The sequence below is a fragment of the Monodelphis domestica genome, chromosome 2 (genome assembly GCF_027887165.1).
Source record: "Monodelphis domestica isolate mMonDom1 chromosome 2, mMonDom1.pri, whole genome shotgun sequence".
NCBI lineage: Eukaryota > Metazoa > Chordata > Mammalia > Didelphimorphia > Didelphidae > Monodelphis > Monodelphis domestica.
Genome location: NC_077228.1, coordinates 143,193,732 through 143,212,895, shown reverse-complemented (window position 1 = coordinate 143,212,895; position 19,164 = coordinate 143,193,732). Strand labels below are relative to the sequence as shown.

General features: G+C 37.1%; 1 protein-coding gene across 6 annotated transcripts in view; it reads right to left on the bottom strand.

Moving 5' to 3' along the window:
- Positions 1 to 19,164, bottom strand: part of AKT3 (AKT serine/threonine kinase 3) — a 443,431-nt gene that overhangs the window by 375,840 nt on the left and 48,427 nt on the right. Inside the window, exon 1 of one of the 6 annotated variants that reach the window (XM_056814180.1) lies at positions 14,873 to 15,220. The exons of 3 other annotated variants lie outside the window; for them this stretch is intronic. The gene's annotated coding sequence lies outside the window, so the exon portion shown is untranslated. Of the gene's footprint in view, positions 1 to 14,872; positions 15,221 to 19,164 lie in introns of those variants that run through there. 2 more of the 6 variants (XM_056814181.1, XM_056814175.1) reach the window with 2 other exon arrangements.

Below are 19,164 nucleotides of genomic sequence, written 5' to 3'. Positions count from 1 at the left end.
ATTACATCAAATTAAAAAGTTTTTGTATAAACAAAACCAATGTAACCAAATTGAGAAGGAAGCAACAAATTGGGAAACAATTTTCATAACAAATCCTCTGACAAAGATCTAATTACTCAAATTTATAAAGAGCTAATAAATCAATTGTACAAAAAATCAATCCATTCTCCAATTGATAAATGGGCAAGGAACATGAATGGGCAATTTTCAGATAAAGAAATCAAAACTATTAATAAGTACATGAAAAGATGTTCTAAATCTCTTATAATCAGAGAGATGCAAATCAAAACAACTCTGAGGTATCTGGCTAATATGACAGCAAAGGAAATAATGAATGCTGGAGGGGATGTGGCAAAGTCAGGACATTAATTCATTGCTGGTGGAGTTGTGAATTGATCCAACCATTCTGGAGGGCAATTTGGAACTATGCCCAAAGGGCGACAAAAGACTGTCTGCCCTTTGATCCAGTCATAGCACTGCTGGGTTTGTACCCCAAAGAGATAATAAGGAAAAAGACTTGTACAAGAATATTCATAGCTGCCCTCTTTGTGGTGGCCAAAAATTGGAAAATGAAGGGATGCCCTTCAATTGGGGAATGGCTGAACAAATTGTGGTATATGTTAGTGATGGAATACTATTGTGCTCAAAGGAATAATAAAGTGGAGGAATTCTATGGGGATTGAAACAACCTCCAGGAATTGATGCAGAGTGAGAGGAGCAGCGCCAGGAAAACATTGTACACAGAGACTGATACACTGTGGTACAAGAGAACGTAACGGACTTCTCCATTAGTGTCAATACAATGTCCCTGAACATTCTGCAGGGATCCAGGAGAAAAAAACACTATCCACAAGCAAAAGACAAACGGTGGGAGTAAAAACACCGAAGATAAACAACTGCTTGACTATAGGGGTGGAAGGGACATGAATGAGGAGAGACTCTAAATGAACACCCTAATACAAATACCAACAACATGGGAATGGGTTTGAATCAAGGACACATGTGATACCCAGTGGAATCGTGCATTGGCTAGAGGAGGGACGGTGGGAGAGGGGGAGGAAAAGAAAAGGATCTTTGTTTCCAAGGAATATTGCTTGAAAATGACCAAATAAAATAATGTTTAAATTGTAAAAAAAAAAAAACTGTAGCAATCATGATCTCAGATAAAGCAAAAGCAAAAATGGGTCTAACTAAAAGATAAGCAAGGAAACTATATTATGCTAAAAGATGCCATAAAGCAAGGATGGCAAACCTATAGCATGGGTGCCAAAGATGGCACAAAGAACATTCTCTGTGGACACATGGCCATCTTCCCTTGACAGTTTGTTTCTAGAAAGGCAGAGGTACTTGAGTGGAGCTGCTCCCCTCCCCCTCTCCATCATGCCCGATGACATTTTTTTTTCACATCCCCTGCCCCTCTACCCAGCAGCCCAATGGAAGCACACAAGGGGTATTACGGTGGGCAACTCATAAGAGGCAGAGTTGGAAGGGAGTGGAGTGCTCGGACCACTCCTTTCCCCCTCTCTACACTCCTTGAGAATATTTCTCACTTCACAAACACCCTTCTACAAGCAGCCCAATGGAAGTGCTTCCTCTCTCCCCTGTGTGGGTTAAGGGGGGGCGGCTGGGCAAGCACAGCACTCAGTGTAGGGGAGAGGCATGGCACAGGGTCTGGGGGTGAGTGGTGGGTATGGTACTCCATCTCCAAAAAGCTCACCATCACTGCCATAGACAATTAAGTAACATCAACACTAAACACATTTGTATCAAACAGTAGAACACCCAAATTTTTAAAGAAATTAAATGAGTTGCAGGAGGAAACACACAAACTACACTAGTGGGGGCTTTCAACTTTCCTCTTTCAAAACTAAATAAAGCTAACCAAAAATGAACAAGAAAAAAGTTAAGGATGTGAATAGAATATTAGGAAAAGTAGATATGAGAGACTTCTGGAGAAAACTGAAAGAAGGAATAGAAAGGAATATACCTTCAGTGTACAAAGCATCTCACAAAAAGTGACCATGTACTGGAGGATAAAACCTCACAAATAAATGCAAAAAAGTAGAAATATGAAATTCATCATGATCAAAATGTAAAACAGATTATATTCAACAAATGGCCATGGAACCATAGATTAAAAACTTAATTGGAAACAAAATAATATAACCCTATAGAATGAGTACATCAAAGAACAAATCCTAGAAAAAAATAAAAAATTTCATTAAAAGAATGCCGAAAAAGAGACAATATGCCAAAATTCATGGGATGCACCCAAAGCACTGTGTAGTAACTGTGGGTAAATTTAAATCTCCAAAGGCTAAAAAATCAATAAATCAGGGAACAGATCAATAAATTGGTCATACAACTAAAAAAGTTAGAAAAATAAAATCAAATCCCTAGTTAAACATCGAATTGGAAATCCTGAAAATCAAGACATTAATAAAATTTAAAGAAAACCAATGAATTAATAAACCAAAATGCAGCTGGTTTTATGGGAGGAAAAGTAAAATGGATAAAACCATTGATGTATCTGATTTAAAAAAAAAAGAAAATGGAATTGCCATTATCAAAAATGAATTCAGCTCCAATAAAGATGACTGTATATGCCTATAAATCTAAAAATGCAAGGAAATCAGATGAATATTTACAGAAGAAATAGAATACTTAAATAATCCTATCTTGGAAAAGAAATTAAATAAGCCATTAATGGTCTCTTTAAGAAAATAAAAATCACCAGGACTAGATGGATTCACAAGTGAATTCTACTAAATATTTAAAGAACAATTAATTTTAATAGTATATAAATTATTCAGAAAACTAGGCAAAGAAGGAGTCCTACCAAATTCCTTTTACAGCACAAATATGGTGCTGATACTTAAACCAGGAAGGCAAAAACAGAGAATGAAAACTATAGACCAGTTTCCTTAATGAATATTGATACAAAAAGTTTAAATAAAATATAAGCAAGGAAATTACATAAGTATGTATATATATATATATATATATATATATATATATATATATATATATAATAAAGAGCATGCACTATGACTAGGTGGGATTTATACCAGTAATATAAGGTTGGTTCAATATTAGGAAAGCTATCAGCATAACTGACCATATCACTAAGAAAACCAACAAAAATCCTTTGATTATCTCAAGAGATGAAAGTTTTTGACAAAATACAACACTCTTTCCTATTAAAAAACACAAGAAGGTATAGGAAGTAATGGAGCTTTCCCTAAAATGATAAACAGTATCTACTAAAACCATCAATAAGCATTTTCTGAAATGGAGATAACCTAGAAGCCTTCCCCTGAGATTAGGGGTAAAGCATCCATTATCACCACTATTATTCAATAATGCAATAAAAAGGCTAGCTATATAAAGAGAAGAAAAACAAACAGAAGGAATTAGAATTAGGCAAGGAGGAAACAAAACTATTACTCTTTGCATATATGATAGTATACTTGGATAATCCTAGAAAATCAACCAAAAATCGAACTTTAGCAAAGTTTCAGGTTGTAAAATAAACTCACATGAATGATCAGTATATATGTTACCAACAAAGTCCAGATAGAATCTATTTAAAATAAAGTAGACAACATAAAATATTTAGAAATCTATATGCCAAGACAAACGCATGAAATTCAAACACAATTACAAATCATTTTTCATACAAAGTCATATCTAAACAATAAGAAAAATAATTCTCATTGGTAGGTGAAGCCAATATAATAAAAATGATAATTCTACCTAAATTAATGTACTATGCAATGCCATACCAATTTTAAAAACTACCAAAATTTTATTTTATGTGATAAGAAATACAAAATTCATCTGAAAGGACAGGTCAAAAATATCAAGAGAATAAATTTTTTAAATGTGAAGAAAGATGACTTAGCTATAATAGATCTCAAACTCTATTACAAAGTGGTAATTATCAAAAAAATCTTATATTGGCTAAAAAATACTGTTAGATCAGTGAATTAGATTAGGTATATAATACACAGTAGTAAATGACCAGTGTATTTGATGGATACAAAGATCCAAGCTTTGGGGACAAGTTTATTCACTATATGACAAAAACTGCTCAAAAAACTGGAATGTAATGTTGTCTAAATTATATCAAAAAATGAACAATTTTTGCATACATTAAATTTAAAAGTTTTTGCAGAAACAAACCCAAAGCAGCCAAAATTAGAAGAAAAGGAAAAAATTGGTGGGGAGAGGAATTTTTAAAGCAAATATCTCAGATAAAGGCCTCATTTATCAAATACATAAAAAATTGAGTCTACTTAATAAGAAAGCAAGTCATTTTCCAAATTGATATAGTAATCAAAAGAGATGACAAAATAGTTTTCAGAAGAAAAAAAATCAAAGCTATCTATAATCATATGAAAAAAATGCTCTAAATCATTATTAAGAGAAATTCAAATTAAAACAACTCTGAGGGACCACTTCAAACCTATGAGATTAACATATTACAGAAAAGGAAAATGAGAAATTTGGAGGGGATGTGGAAAAACTGAGACACTAATGTATTGTTAATGGAGTTTTAAATTAATCCTACCATTCTGGGATCATTTAAGAATCAATGGACTAGGGCAGCTAGTGAATAGTACTCAGTGAATTGAGAGGCAGACCAGAAGTCAGGAAGGCCTGGGTTCAAATGTGATCCCAGACACTTCATTCTTGTGTTATACTCTGGACAAGTCACCTAAACCCAAATATATCCCTTACCACTCTTGTACCTCTTAATAAAAAAACAATGAAAATCATGTCATCCTATCAAATGCAGAAAAAGTGATTAGCAACATATATCTCATCTTTTATTAAAAACAGTTCAAAGTACTGGAATAAATGGATCTATCCTTCAAATAAATAGTTTCTATCTAAAACCAGGGGCCAGTATTATATCTAATGGGGATAAACTAAAGGCCTTTCCAATAATATGACGGGAAAATCAAGGAAGCCCATTATCATCACTACTTTTTTTTATACAATGTTAAAAATGCTAATTAATAGTAGTAAGACAAGAAAAAGAAATTGAGGAAATAATTAAATGGAAAACAAAATTTCATTTTTTACAGATGAGATGATGGTTTATTTAGAAAACCTGAGTCAACTAAAAACATAAAATGAAGCAATAACTTCAGCAATGTGAAAGGATAAAAAAACTCACACAAATCATCAGCATTTCTAAATACTACCAATAAAAAAAGAAGAGAAAAAAGAAAAAGTTCATTTAAAATAACTATAGAATCTATAAAATGTTTGAAAGTCTATTTTCTAAGACACAAGAATTATATGAATGCTTTTTACATAAAGACTATCAGAAATAAATTGCTCACGGGATAAGTAATGCCAATTTAATGAAAATGAAAATACTACATTAATTTACTCATTCAATGACATACAAATCAAATTATCAGAGGATTCCTCTAAAGAGCTAGAAAAATAACGGAATCATGTGGAATAGAAAAAAGATCAAGAATTTCAAGGGAAATAATGAAAAAAGTAGAGGAAAGGGTTGTCCTAGGATAGTGATGGTGAACCTAAGGTACAGGTGCCAAAGATGGCACACAGAGCTCTCTTTGGGAGCACACAGCCACCCTCCCTCAACCTCCAGAGTTCTTTACTAGAAAGGCAGAGGGTCTCAGGTGGAGCTGCTCCACCTCCCCCCCTCCACCATGCCTGATCTTTTTTCATATCCCCCAATCCTCTGCCCAGTAGCCCAATGATGAGGTGGGTAGCTCACAAGAGGCAGAGCTGGAGGGGAGCAGAGAGCTCAGACCACTCACCTCCTCCTCTCTACACTAGCTGAGGACATTTCTCACCACCCATCCAGTAGCCCAATGGGTGTGCTTCCTCCCTTGCCTGTGTGGGGTAACCCTAACCCTAACCCAGCACTCAATCTCTTCACTACACTAGACCAAATACAAGCAAAATGAAAGACAAGTCACAAACACCTTTGAAAAATGTAAGAACTCCAATCAACACAATAACCACAATTACAAAAGATTTGCTAAAAAAAACATGCTACTTATCCACCTCAATAGACAGAGAGATATGGTACTCAAAGTACAAAATGAGACATAGATTTTGAGCATGGCTAATGTAGGAATATATTTTGTTTGATTATGTATATTTGTAACAAGAGTTTTATTTGTCTTTCTCAATGGGGAATTGCAGGGTGGAATAAAAGGAAGTAAATTTCGATTAATTAAAAAAAAATAAACAGGGGGAAGCTGGGTGGCTCAGTGGATTGAGAACCAGGCCTAGAGATGAGAGGTCCTAGGTTCAAATCTGGCCTCAGACACTTCCCAGCTGTGTGACCCTGGACAAGTCACTTGACCCCCATTGACTAGCCCTTAATGGCTCTTCTGCCTTGGAGCCAATACACAGTATTGATTCCAAGATGGAAGGTAAGGGTTAAAAAAATAAACAGCAGATAGCAAAAAAGTAAAAGCATTGCAGATCAGCAGTTTTTCCCAGCCTCCCCTAATAAATAATTTTTTAAAACTGGTTCTCTAATTTCATTGGGTTACAAAGACCTTTCCTATGAGGAAACTCAATCCACCAAAGAAGGCTAGCATCAAGTCTGCAAGTTAGTTTTAAAAGGATTAGAGCCCTGGGAGGTTAATTACTGGCTTAAGGTCACATGTTTAATTTTTCTACATACTATACATGTGTACATTTATGTGTAAAACTTTTGAATCCTATAAAGAAAAATGTGAGCAAAATCCAAGCCACCAGGAAACTACACTGGACAAAATATGTATCATACTACTCCCTCAGTCTCCCCCACCCCATCTCTATTCATATTTTCTTCCTCTTTTCTCTGGTCATTACAATTAATTTGATTCTGACATTTTACCTTTTCAGTGGGGTCAAGGGTTAGTGATAAGTACAGGAATAACTCTTCTGGGACCAAAGAAAGAACAGAGATTAGATGATGATATAAAGAAGTTTTAAGAAAGAGAAGTAGGAGTACACATTATCTGAACTCAATCTTATGTGAAAGAAGTTATTATAATAGTTATTCATATGGTTCTTTATAATTTGCCAAATGCTTTACATATACAATCTCTTTGAGTCTCTAACTGTTAAGCTATATTCTGAAGGAGAAACAGGAACTGAAATAGGAGAAATGACAAAGTTTAAACTAGATAGCAGAAAACTATCCCGGTTGTGACTGCCTACTAAAGAAAACAGAAGCCCAGGTATTTGGAAATCAATTAGATCCCAGGTCTTCCTATCCAAAGCTCTTTCCAACATACCATACAATCATTCCAAGTCTAGGAGATCTAGTATAATTTAAGCAGGGATTTGATTTGGGTATTAAGGAGACAGAGAAGGGTTGTAACACTAGTCAAGTAGCAAGCCTTATTTAAGATTATTCACTGTGGGTAAAATAAAATCTGTTTTGCAACTTTCTTCAGCAACAGTTAGCATTGGATAGTGATAGCTACCTATAGATGACTTAGCAGGTCAGGAGCAAGAAACTACTCTCCTCATCACCCAGATTTACAAACTCACAAGTCCTATCAGAGATGCCAAACCTATCACTTCCATATCAAGAAACTTCAGTAGTTATTGCTTCCCAAACATAATATAAAATCCCTTTGTTAAGTCTCTCACCACTTGTCATCCTCTTCTCATTTGTCAAATTAACTCCAGTGTTTATCTTCTCTGGGATCGAATGTAAAATCCAACAGTGGCATTCGAAGACATTTATAACTTGACCTTCAACTATCTATCTAATCTTATAGTTTATCTCAAGGTACTCATATCCAGGGACACTGAGTTCCTGGCTATTCCTCTCACAAGATAGCAGGAAGAGTTGTTGATTTTGTCTTCTATTCTAATCCTCTTAGTAGTCTATTCTGATCCTCTTTTTTGTGTTCAAAGTCCCTCATAACCTGGCCCCCTCCTAAGCTTCCAGTTTCCTTACACCTTACTTTCTGCTCCAACACTCCCTTATTCTTCAATACAGTTAACACTAGTTTCCTGGCTGTTTCAAGAATAAGAAGCTCCATGCTGTAGTTCTGAGCATTTTCTGTCTCCCATACCTGGTACTCTTCATTTCCACCTGGTAGCTTCCTTGGCTTCCTTCAAGACCCAGCTAAAATCCTATCTTCCAGAAGAAGTCTATTATGTATGCATTTTGTCTTTACATGGTTATTGAACTTGTCTCTCCTTAGATTGTGAGCTCCTTGAGAGCAAGAACTACTTTTTGTCTTTATCCCCAGCATTTGGTACAGTGCCTGATACTAAATGCTCCTTTGTTCTGACTTTTAAGTCCTGGAAGGAGATCTAGAAATGCAGTTTGATCTTGAAGTGACCTCAGAGACCATCTAACCCAATCCTCTCAACAGGCAGATGAAGAAACTGAAACCCAAGGAGATTAAATAATCTGCACAAGGTCAAACAGATAGCAAGCATCAGCGAGTTTTTGAAGACAATTTTTGACTCAACTCTAAAGCTAGTAGAAAGGCCAGACTAAGCTCCCTTCCTTCAGAATGATTCCAAGCTGTCTTTTCAAACTGTTTTCACATTATCTTCTCTTCATACATTCTATGTTCTAGCCAAACTAGCCTACTTACTGTTTCTTTTATCCACCATTTCATCTCTTACCTGACTTTTGCACAAACCTGGTATCTTCTCTCATCCTCATATTCAAAATTTGGAATCTCTAGACTCATTTCAAAGATTGGTTCAAGTCCCCCCCTCCCCAAGATTTCCCAAGATGTTAGTGCTCTATTACTTTAATATTTATCTGTATTTCCTTTATTTTGTAGCTATTTTGCATTTATTTTCATGTATGTAATTATAGCATTAACTGTGTTTCTCTTCCATGTAGAATGGAAGGTCCTAGAATGCAGGGGCTGCTTTTTAAAATTTTCTTTTCTTCTTTTTCACTTTCTCTTCTTTCTTTCTTCTTTGTTTCCAAAGTGCCTAGCATGGTACCTAAAGCAATTATTAGTTTACTACTAGTAGTAGTTTGGTGTTCAAGTGAGGTGGTTAAAAGGATCCCATCTAACTTCCAGTATAGAACCATAAGATTTAGGTATTTTAGAAACCACCTCAACTTTCAGGTTCAAAATGAGGAAACAAAACCCAGAAAAAATAAGTGAGGTTGTTTGATCCCACAACTAACATTTTCCCCACTATAACTAATATCAATTACCTGTCTAAAAACCATTCTATACTTGTCACTTATACTTACATCTCTAGTAGCTCAAATAAATGTTTATTCAAGAATTTATCCCAAATCCCTTCAAGAATTTCTCTTTTCCTCAAAAGTATAAGATGTTAAAATTTTTTTCCTAATTTACAATATAGCAGTATATTCTATCAAAAAGTTTGGGAAAGTCCATGAAGGTCATCAAAAACTACCCAATTTTATAGATAAAGAAATTAAGAGTGTAGTGCATTGCCCAAGGTAGGAAAGGAAAGGACATCTTATTCCAAATCTAATGCTCTTTGCCCTAAACATCACAATAACCTTATGAAATAAGTAGTAACAGGTAGCAAATTTCCCACTTTGCAATAAGGAAACTACTACCCAATGAAGTATAGCACCACACTCCAAGGATTCACAGTAAGTTAGCAGTAGATTGATGCCTTCTAACTCCAAGTAACAATCATTATTCTTGAATTTTTTTATACATGTGACAACCAGATTCTCACCAGTTCAAAAAAAACCAATATTTTTAATATGTCAAATATAACCATTAAGTTCACAAACTTTGCTTTAACAAAAAATATTACTAAAGTTCCCTAGTTATGCCTTAATTCCTTAGCTAGAAGCCACAAAAAATTATTTAACAACTAATGGTAAAGTTACTTTGGCATTATGATAGATAAACTACAAACAACTGTCAACAATTTATTATGATCAATTACTAGTATATTCACTGATAGTATGGTGGGAAAAGCAATCTCTAGAATATCGCAGTTAAGTCTGGATAAAACTATAAACATATTTTTAGGTTCACGGTAAGAAAAAGTTAACAACGCAGCCTTGGTTAACTTGGATTGCCTTTGCCCTTAAACTTGCATCAAAATCTCTTTTTACCACATTTGAAACTATTTTAAGCATAAAAAATTCCTATGTGAAAAACATTTGTTCATCCTTCTTATCTTCTGAAAATAAGGAAAATAACTCCCAATTTCTTTTTAAACTTTCTTTAGCTCCATCCATCATTGAATTTTGCAGGCCATAGCAACAACAACAATAAAATCTAAGGACAGGTTAAACAGTTGGAGGGCAGGGGGAGTTAACTTGTCACATATACAGTTCGTTTCCCAAGTACATTTTTAAAAAACTATGATGAAGTTTATATACAGACACATTTTTCATTACAAAACATTTTTTCTTCCTTCTCATCTCAGTTTTTTGTTGGTTTTAACATTTTAGTCACTTCAATAAAATGAAAAAGCAACTTTATATTGGTTTATAGCTGTCTCTTACTACATTTCAGGCTTATCTGGTTCACCTGAACAACCAAACCTGATGGACACCAGCTGATCCACCAAATTCCTGATGGATACAACCATTTATTTCACTGTAATGATATCACTAGTAACATAAGCAGTTTGAAATAGTCCACCTGGCACAATCTCAAACTGACCTTATTTCAATTATAACTTGAAAAATAAAACTAAATCTCTCACTGTTTTCTTTCCAGCATGAGACAAAACTAGTTTTGCCTATACTTTAAAATAACTAATTTAGTTTTTTAAAATTCAAGCAATCGGGTATTTTTTACACATTGCCAAACTATTAAACTGACCAATCTGCTGTCACTGAAATTTAATTTTATCTTTTTGGGTTTTTTTGGGGGGGGGGGGGCATCTAATGACATTGAAAAAGGTAGGCTCTGGAAATTAGTCTCATCTCTATTACCACCTATTCTGTGATCAGGAACAAGTCATTTAACCTTTCAATATTCAATTCCTCCTTATGCAGGTTTCTCCCAATTAAATAATTTTAGTATTCTAAAGGTCTACACATTTGGCACTATACTTCAAGCATAAAAGCCAGGAGACTTATAAAGCAGTAAAATATAGTGTCTGGCCTAAAGGAATTTAGAACCTAATTTGAGTGACAAAAATGTAAAAACGTTAAAGATTCAAGAGTTACATACAAATTCATTTAAACAAATGTTGAGCTTAAGAAAATGCCATTATGTAACAGTCATCCCTTCACCTAAAATTTTCTAAATAATTTCTGATTTTGAAAGACCAATTCTTGTTCATTTAAGTTCCTCTAAAGGAGTTTCTTTTATGTTTCTGCACAGAAACCATACCAATGAACATAAACTATTTTTTCTCACTCTATAATATTAGGAGTGTGGTTACATTTGTAAATAGGGCTGTCTGCAGGTAACATGAAACAGGAATGAATTGGAAAGAAAGCATACTAAAAAATAAGTTAAAATGTCAGTATTTCATTCATTTAGACTATGAATTAACATGTGAAGTAGGTTTCTTGGAAGCTAGTGTTCATATCTAATACAACTAATAATAGGAATGCTAGGATACTGCAATTAAGAGCTGAGAAGCACTAAAGGAAGTTAATTTGACATTTTTAAACACTTGTAAGAAAAAGGAATTCCAAAAGATTATTCAATAAAAGCATCCAGACTCATTTCTGTTTATTTATTTGCTTCTAAAAGAATTATTATTCTACATTAGCAACACTTGACAACTTCACTATTAAGTCTATTACAGTAAGAGTAAACAAGTTAAAAAATTGTTCTTTAAATACTAAACAGATTTTAGACCACTAAATCAAATCCAGTCACATAATTTAAAACATAACATGCTTAATTTAAACTAGTATATGATCTAAGGTTCTCTTTAAAAATTAATATAAAATATATACATAATATAAACACCTTGTAACTACTATTCAGAACTCTATACATTCTTCAAATTGTTATTTAGAATCTCAATGAATATTCTCCACTGCATATTATCAAAAAAACCTAATTTAAATAACTTGAATATTCAAATACAAAAATCTTGTACAGAAGTAATTTTTGTACAACTACACACTGATTTATTAAAATTTAAAACAAAAAATGAATCTATTGGTTTAAACTAACCAAAATGAATATTTTAGTTCTTTCACCTTATTGATTCATAGCTAAATACTTTAAATTACAACAATTTATCATTCTAATGAGAAAATGACAAAACTTTTAACAGTGTTGTCCTCTTACTCCCCAAAAGCAAATACAGAAGACATAAAACTAGAGAAAAGAACTAACTCTTCAAATGTGTGCAAAGATTAAAGAAGTGTTTAAAACTTTCTAAGTTTGAATATTATGTTCCTCTTTTAAAGAAGTACAGGCAGTAAAAGTTGAGTAATAAAAGCTTGGACCTCCAAATTAAAACCCGAAAACAAAGTATTTACCCAGTTCCTATTATATGCAAATTACTCCATTAGGCACAATGGAGTAGACAAATATTAAAATGCCAATGTGAAAGATTTTTAATAATTAATAAATATGCACATTTACAAGTTTATTTTTAATTATTTTAATGATAATAATCTTTTAAATAAAAAGCAAACAAAAGTTCTGATTCAAACCTTACTGAAAACAATAGCATTTTCAATGTTTTATAAATACAAAATTTCTTTACAATTTTGAAAAATTTGACATACACAAATCTATGACCAATGGCAAAATTTAGTTTCCAAATGAAAAAGGAGCAACTGACTTTTTAAAAAACTGAAAGTAATCATTATAGAAAAACTACGTGGTAACATAAAAATAAGTCACAAACCGCAAAAGTCATTTCTGCAAGTTTACTTTCTACTTATCTTAGGACACTATTTTTGATTTAAAGAAAACATACACTGATAACACGAAGTATAGACATAAAACTAAGAACTAAAATTCATTTAAATTCCCATGTTTATTTCAGACATACAATGCAATCACTATAACCAGAACGAATATAATTAAAAATATTGTCAACTCAGTAAGTTGAATCTGCTCAGTTAACTTTCAAAATCAAGATAATGCCCTATGTGTAAAAGGAAATTTCTACTTAAAATAACAATGTAAATTAGTTTGTCAAATCACTACAAAAGAAATACAGTAGTAATTTCTTTGACATATTCTTTGACATGTTTTCTCACTAACTCCAATTAAAGTTGTTGTAACTTTTATAAGTTCATGTTCACATGGGGCACTCAAGCACTTGACAAGTGATCTTTATACTTCCTACAGCATCTTTAATGGAGTATAATATCAGCCTTTTAGGCACTTTTCTACCTTATTCCATCTATTTCAGGTTACTCAATTATTTCATAAACAACTCAAAAACTGTCATACAATGAAAAGTTTTCATGGAAAATTTTACTTAGAAAACTAATTATTACTAATGTAATGTCATAAAAATACACTTCATGATGTAAAACATTTCTGATATTGAAATGCAGATATACATTACTGCTTTAAGATAACTGCCAATTAATTATATACCATAAACCAACTGTTTTGTATTCCTAACTTCTGACAGACTCTAAAACCTTCACTGTTCTCAATAACTAGTCTAGCTGTCATTTAGAAGTAGACACCGTTTAAAACTTCATTAAATTATAAGCCATTTGGCTTTCAACCAAATGCTACATACACAGGAATTTGATTCTGGAAAGTGGAGTCATCCTACCCTTGACTTTCAAAATGTGTAGGTATCTACTCTGCTTTCAGCAGGTAAACAGTAAGTACTGTTATTTGAAACCCTGTCTCCTGACAGATTCACCGTCTCCAACAGAGCTGTGACTTTCAGGGAAATCCCAAACCAGAGATAACGATTTGATCTTCACAGCGAACCAATCAACTAGACATCAACTTTGGGCTCCGAGGGGCCCCACCATACATCATGGCTGATGCAGACCGAAAGAGCAGGAGGAGGAGGAAGAGGAGGAGGAGGACCGGGAGGAGAACTGGTTTGTTTACTTGCAGCTCAAGCTGCTGCTGCTGCTGCCGCCTCAGCCGCCGCCGCCGCCGCCAATAGCGGCAGCATCACTGGAAAAGCCAAACCCAGCATCTTCCGCACATTTCTATTCTTAGCACACAACTCCCGAGCGGATCAAAACCCCACTACTATTAAAAACACAGACAAGCACGTTTACACCCCACCCCACCCCCGCCTTCGGTGCATCAAGGAGCGGTGGGAAAGGACAGAGGAGGAAGACGGCTCCCGGGCATCTTCTCCACTACACCCCACCCCAGACAAGCAAACAGGGCGCCGGGGAGTCACGGGAGTCACCCTCGCACAAACCCAACCCAAACACAGGCACGCACACGCCAGAGAATGCGGGGCACATTATATAACCTCTCCCCCAGGGCTAGCGGAGCGGCCCCCAGCCCTTGCTGTGGAGAGGGCGCGGGTGCGAGCCTCGGGTCCGGAGGGAGGAAGCGTGGCGCAGAGGCGGGAGGCGCAAGGGAGTTGAGGCAGCTCAGACATAGACGGTACCGCTAGGCCGGAGACACCCCTCCCCCCAATCCCTATCCCCACTATTCACACACCCCTCCCTCCTCCTCCCGCTTCCGGGGAGAGGGGGGATGTCAACTAAGTGTCATTTACGCGGGGCCACCTCCATCCTCCCCCTCCCCCACAACCTGCCTTCGGCTTGCCGCCCACCCCCATTACCCACCCCATTCCCGGTCCCGCACGCTGGCCTCAGGCACCCATCTCACCGGTGCGGTGACAGCCCAGACATACCCCGCCAACCGTGCCCCGCCCCGCCGCCTTCTCCCCGCCCGAAGGAGGGGGAAGGGGGGCAGTGGGAGCAGAGGGAAGGAAAGGAAGAGGGGCTGGGGGGGGAGGGGAAGGCTGTTACCTGCAAAGGCGGCGGCGGCGGCACCGCGGCTGCTCCGGCGGCGGCGGCGGAGGATGGAGCCGGGGGGCGGGGGGAGGAGAGGGGGTGACTCGGGGGTCCCCCTCCCTCCCTCCTCCTCCTCCCCTCCTGTCCGCCCCCCACCCCGCAGTGCCTCTCGCCCCCCCTGGTACCCGGTGTGGCCGGCGGGAGGGCGAGCTGGAGGGGAGGGAGGGAGGGAGGAAGGGAGCCCGGCCCGGCCGCGGAGCTAGAGCTGGAGGAGGAGGAGGAGGAGGTGGCGGCGGCGGCGGGAGGGGGGGGAGCGAGGCCTGGGAGGAGGAGGCGGCGGCGGGGAAGGAGGAGGAGGAGGAGGAGAGGGAGGCGGAGACTCTACATGGGAATCGGATATCGGCTACAAATTCAATTCATCACCAGAAAACACCACCCGGGCGGGAGAGATGGGGGAGTCCGGGTCACGGAGGGGAAAAGGGAGGAGGCAGCTAGGGCCGCCCCAGGCCACGGGCCCCGCCCTCCGCGGGGCTGCCGCCGAAGTCGCGGCGGGCGAGGCTGCGGGACTCCACACCGAGGGCTAGGGCGGTGAGGGCCGGTGCGGGACTGGACGGGACGCGGCCGCCTCCTCTTCCTCCTCCTCTCCCGGTACACCGGCCACCACCGCCTGCTCCTCCTCCTCCTCCTTCGGGCAGGAGCCTGGGCTCCAGCAGCCGCTGCCGCCGCCGCCGCGGGGCTTGTTGTTGACTTTGAGGAAAACTCCTGACGTCAGGGACTGGCTCTCTGTCGTGCGCGGACGAGCACGGCTTCCCCCTTCCCTCGACCCGCCCCCTCCTCCCCTCCTTCCCAGCCCGGGTCCTAGTCCTCAGCCTCCCCCCACCTCCTTACACCCGGGGCAGCCTGAGCTTCTCTACAGCACGTGAACGCGGGCGCGCGACAAACACAAACACACGCACAATCACACTCGCGCTCTCCGCTCTTTCCCCCACCCCACCCCCCCACTCCTCTCGCGAGAACACTCCCCACAAGACAGACCCGGGGCGGGGAGGAGAGGGGGGTGGTCATTTTTAGCTGGGACTCTTCTGTACCTTCACCCTCATGCTCATTCCCTCGCTTCCCGCCTCTCTGGGGAGGAACTCGACGCCGGGGCTGAGACTACTCCCCTTCATTTCCCTCATTCACCGCCACCTCTTCATTGCATGCAATTAAGACGCGCCTCGGAACGGGGCTAGTGAAGGTGCTTGTCTTGTTCCTCTCGGGTCTACCCCACGCCATCCTCCACCCTCCAGACTTTTGGTGCTGATCGGGAGGGAACGAGGCACCTGCATTTCCCTAAGCCAGGTTTTTCTTCATCTAGCAGTGTAGAGAGCTTGACGAGGGAACCACATCCTGAGAAATGGTGTGCCCTACACTAGAAGACTTAAGTCTAGAAAGGGGAAGAATCAAGCTTTGGAAATATAGGGTAGAAGGATGTATCAACACAAAATGTGGACGACCACCTTAAATCCGTTGTGCAGCATGGCATTACCATATAGCCTTTAATTTCCACAATTAAGAACTATTTCTCAAAATAGCACCTCCCAAGCAAGATCTTCCACAGAACTCTATGAAAGCACATGCAATACCAGATTGTATTGGTGAATGGACTCAATCTAAAAGCTAAACCTTTCCCAAATCTCTAATTCTGAATTGAAAGGGATTTACTATTTTATTAAATTAACTTGAAATGCTGTATGATTTTACTTCTTTGGAATGGATGAATACTTTAAAATGGTAAACTTTCTTGCAAAAGTAAAATACTGTACCCTAAAGATATGGTTTACTTTGCAGCACTTTTGCCATAAAGCTTTAAATTGTTGGGGGTGTGCAAAACTATTATTCTTCAGCCTTGTATCATACTACTATAGTGGTGCTCTTCTCCACTCTTACTCGATTCCTCCTTTCCAATGTGCATTAATTACTTTTTTCTGCTACTGTTTTGTTTACATCTATTCTCTTGAAATATATTTCCCCCTGCTCTGACTCATTGTACCTCCTTCAAAAACATGGCAGAGAGATCAGAAAGATTTCCATTTTGCCATATCTCACTCTACTCTTGATACTTATATACTGAAATTTGTATATATTCTTATATAATAGAGCTATTTAATAAGTCAGTGCAATCAACAAGCATTATTAACCAATTACTTTTGTGTCAGGCCCTGTGCTAAACACTGGATATCCAAAAAAAGGAAGGCAAAAAAATTCCTACATTCAAGGAAGACAGCACTGCAAACAACTGTACAAACAAGATAGGATAGAATAAATTGAAGAAAACAGCAGGAGCTAACATAAAGAAGTCTCTGGAAAGGTTTGTAGAAGGTGGAATTTTTAGCTAAGTAACTCCTAAGAATGTGGAGGGAATGAGTAGAAGAAGAAAACTGACAGAAATATACAAATTTCCTATTCTTGAATTGTGAAAAATAGGGTCCTTAAAGTTCCACTGACCATTGTTTTGGAAATTTTGGCCCTTCTGAAAATAAGTATTATTTTGTCCTAGTTGGAATACAAAATCAAGAAAATCCTACAACTAGAGTTCATGATTCCTATACCCCACCCTTGATCTCTTCCTCATTTATATATATATATATATATATATATATATATATATATATATAACTCCTAAGCAAAAAGAAGAGATAACACAAATATTATTTAAGATCAGTAGAATTCCACCTAAATTTAAATATAATTTTTTCAACAACACAAGCAGTGACATAATTCTCCTTAATCATGCAACACTATAGGAGAAAAACTTTGGAAATATTTTTATATAATTTCATGTCACACTTATCAGACCTATAATACATTTCCTATTGGCAAAATATTTCTATAAAATATCTGTATATTAATAAGCACCTTGCTTTAAAGATTAAAAATGAGTTGGATTCTTAATCTAGGGAATTTGACCGTTTATAGTTTAAAAGCTATTTACAGATGAACCATGAAACTGCCATTAAAAAAAATCCATTCTAAATATAAGAAAAAACAACTGAGAAAAGTTAAAGTATTATGAATCACCTTATTAACTGGGAATTCCGTTTGTTTCCAGTTTGACATTAGAAACATACATAGAAACTTAATTTATTTCAAGAACCAACACTGATTCAAAATTTCTGTTGGTATAAAGTATCTGAATGTATTGAATCTTAGATTGGACATGGAAGTACTATATTTATAATCAAACTATATAGTCCATGACTGACTTGCTTTAGGCTTCTTTACACATCTTTTTTTAATACATCTTAAAGTTTTGAGAATTTTTTCTACTTTGCATTATTACTGTAGCAAAACATAAATAGTAGAACTCCACATTACCATTTTCAGTACTTTAAAAATAAAATTATTTCTTCTATTGTTATAAATATTCCAATATTAATTCTTGTGCCTGAATTGATAGAATTGGAGAGATTTGGGATATCATGAAGAGGAAACCATACATGGTGAATACAACAAAGTTTTCCTCTTTTTACTCAGTAATATTGCAAAATGTAAACAACATATCACTTCAGAGAGGGAGAGATTTCCTTCCACCTTTTAGTAGACTTTTAGTAGAAGTAGAAGCAAGAAACAAACTAAGGGAATATCACAGTAATGACATAAAATGCATGTTTATGTACAGCCTCATAACAACAGTAAGATATCAGGTACTAGACAAATTTGCTACCTTACTGTCCTCCAGTGTCTCCATTAGAGTTCCCTAGCCTGTGATCCCCTTCCATAGGATGATTGTCCTCTTCCCACAGCACACAATACAGAAATTATTAGAAATGTCTCTATGATATAGTATATTACATAGCTAATACATATAAAATGGGAAATACATTTTGAAAAGAACATATGGTAAGATGTGAAATTTTTATTCATATATGAAGAAACCTGAATTATCAGATTTCATTTTAATTTTAGACTTCTACTTGATTGTCAGCATTCAACTAAATAATTGGGGAAGAAAAAAGTATAAAGGACTGGAAATAATTAGCATTGGAGTAAAAACTACTTAATTTGGAGTTTAAAATCTTGAGGTTGGATTCCTATATTTCTGTGGTGCAATACTAAAATAGTTGTTTATAGCTTCTTTAAATCTTAATATCCTCATATATAAAATGAAAATGTCAAGTGCTGCATTAGGTTATCTCTGATGTTCCCTGAAGCATTTAAAAAAATCAAATCAAATAAAAATATGTGCCTCAATTTCCTCAACTGTGAAACTGAGATAAAAATAGTACCTATCTCCCTGGGTTGTTGTGAAGACCAGGTGAGTTCAT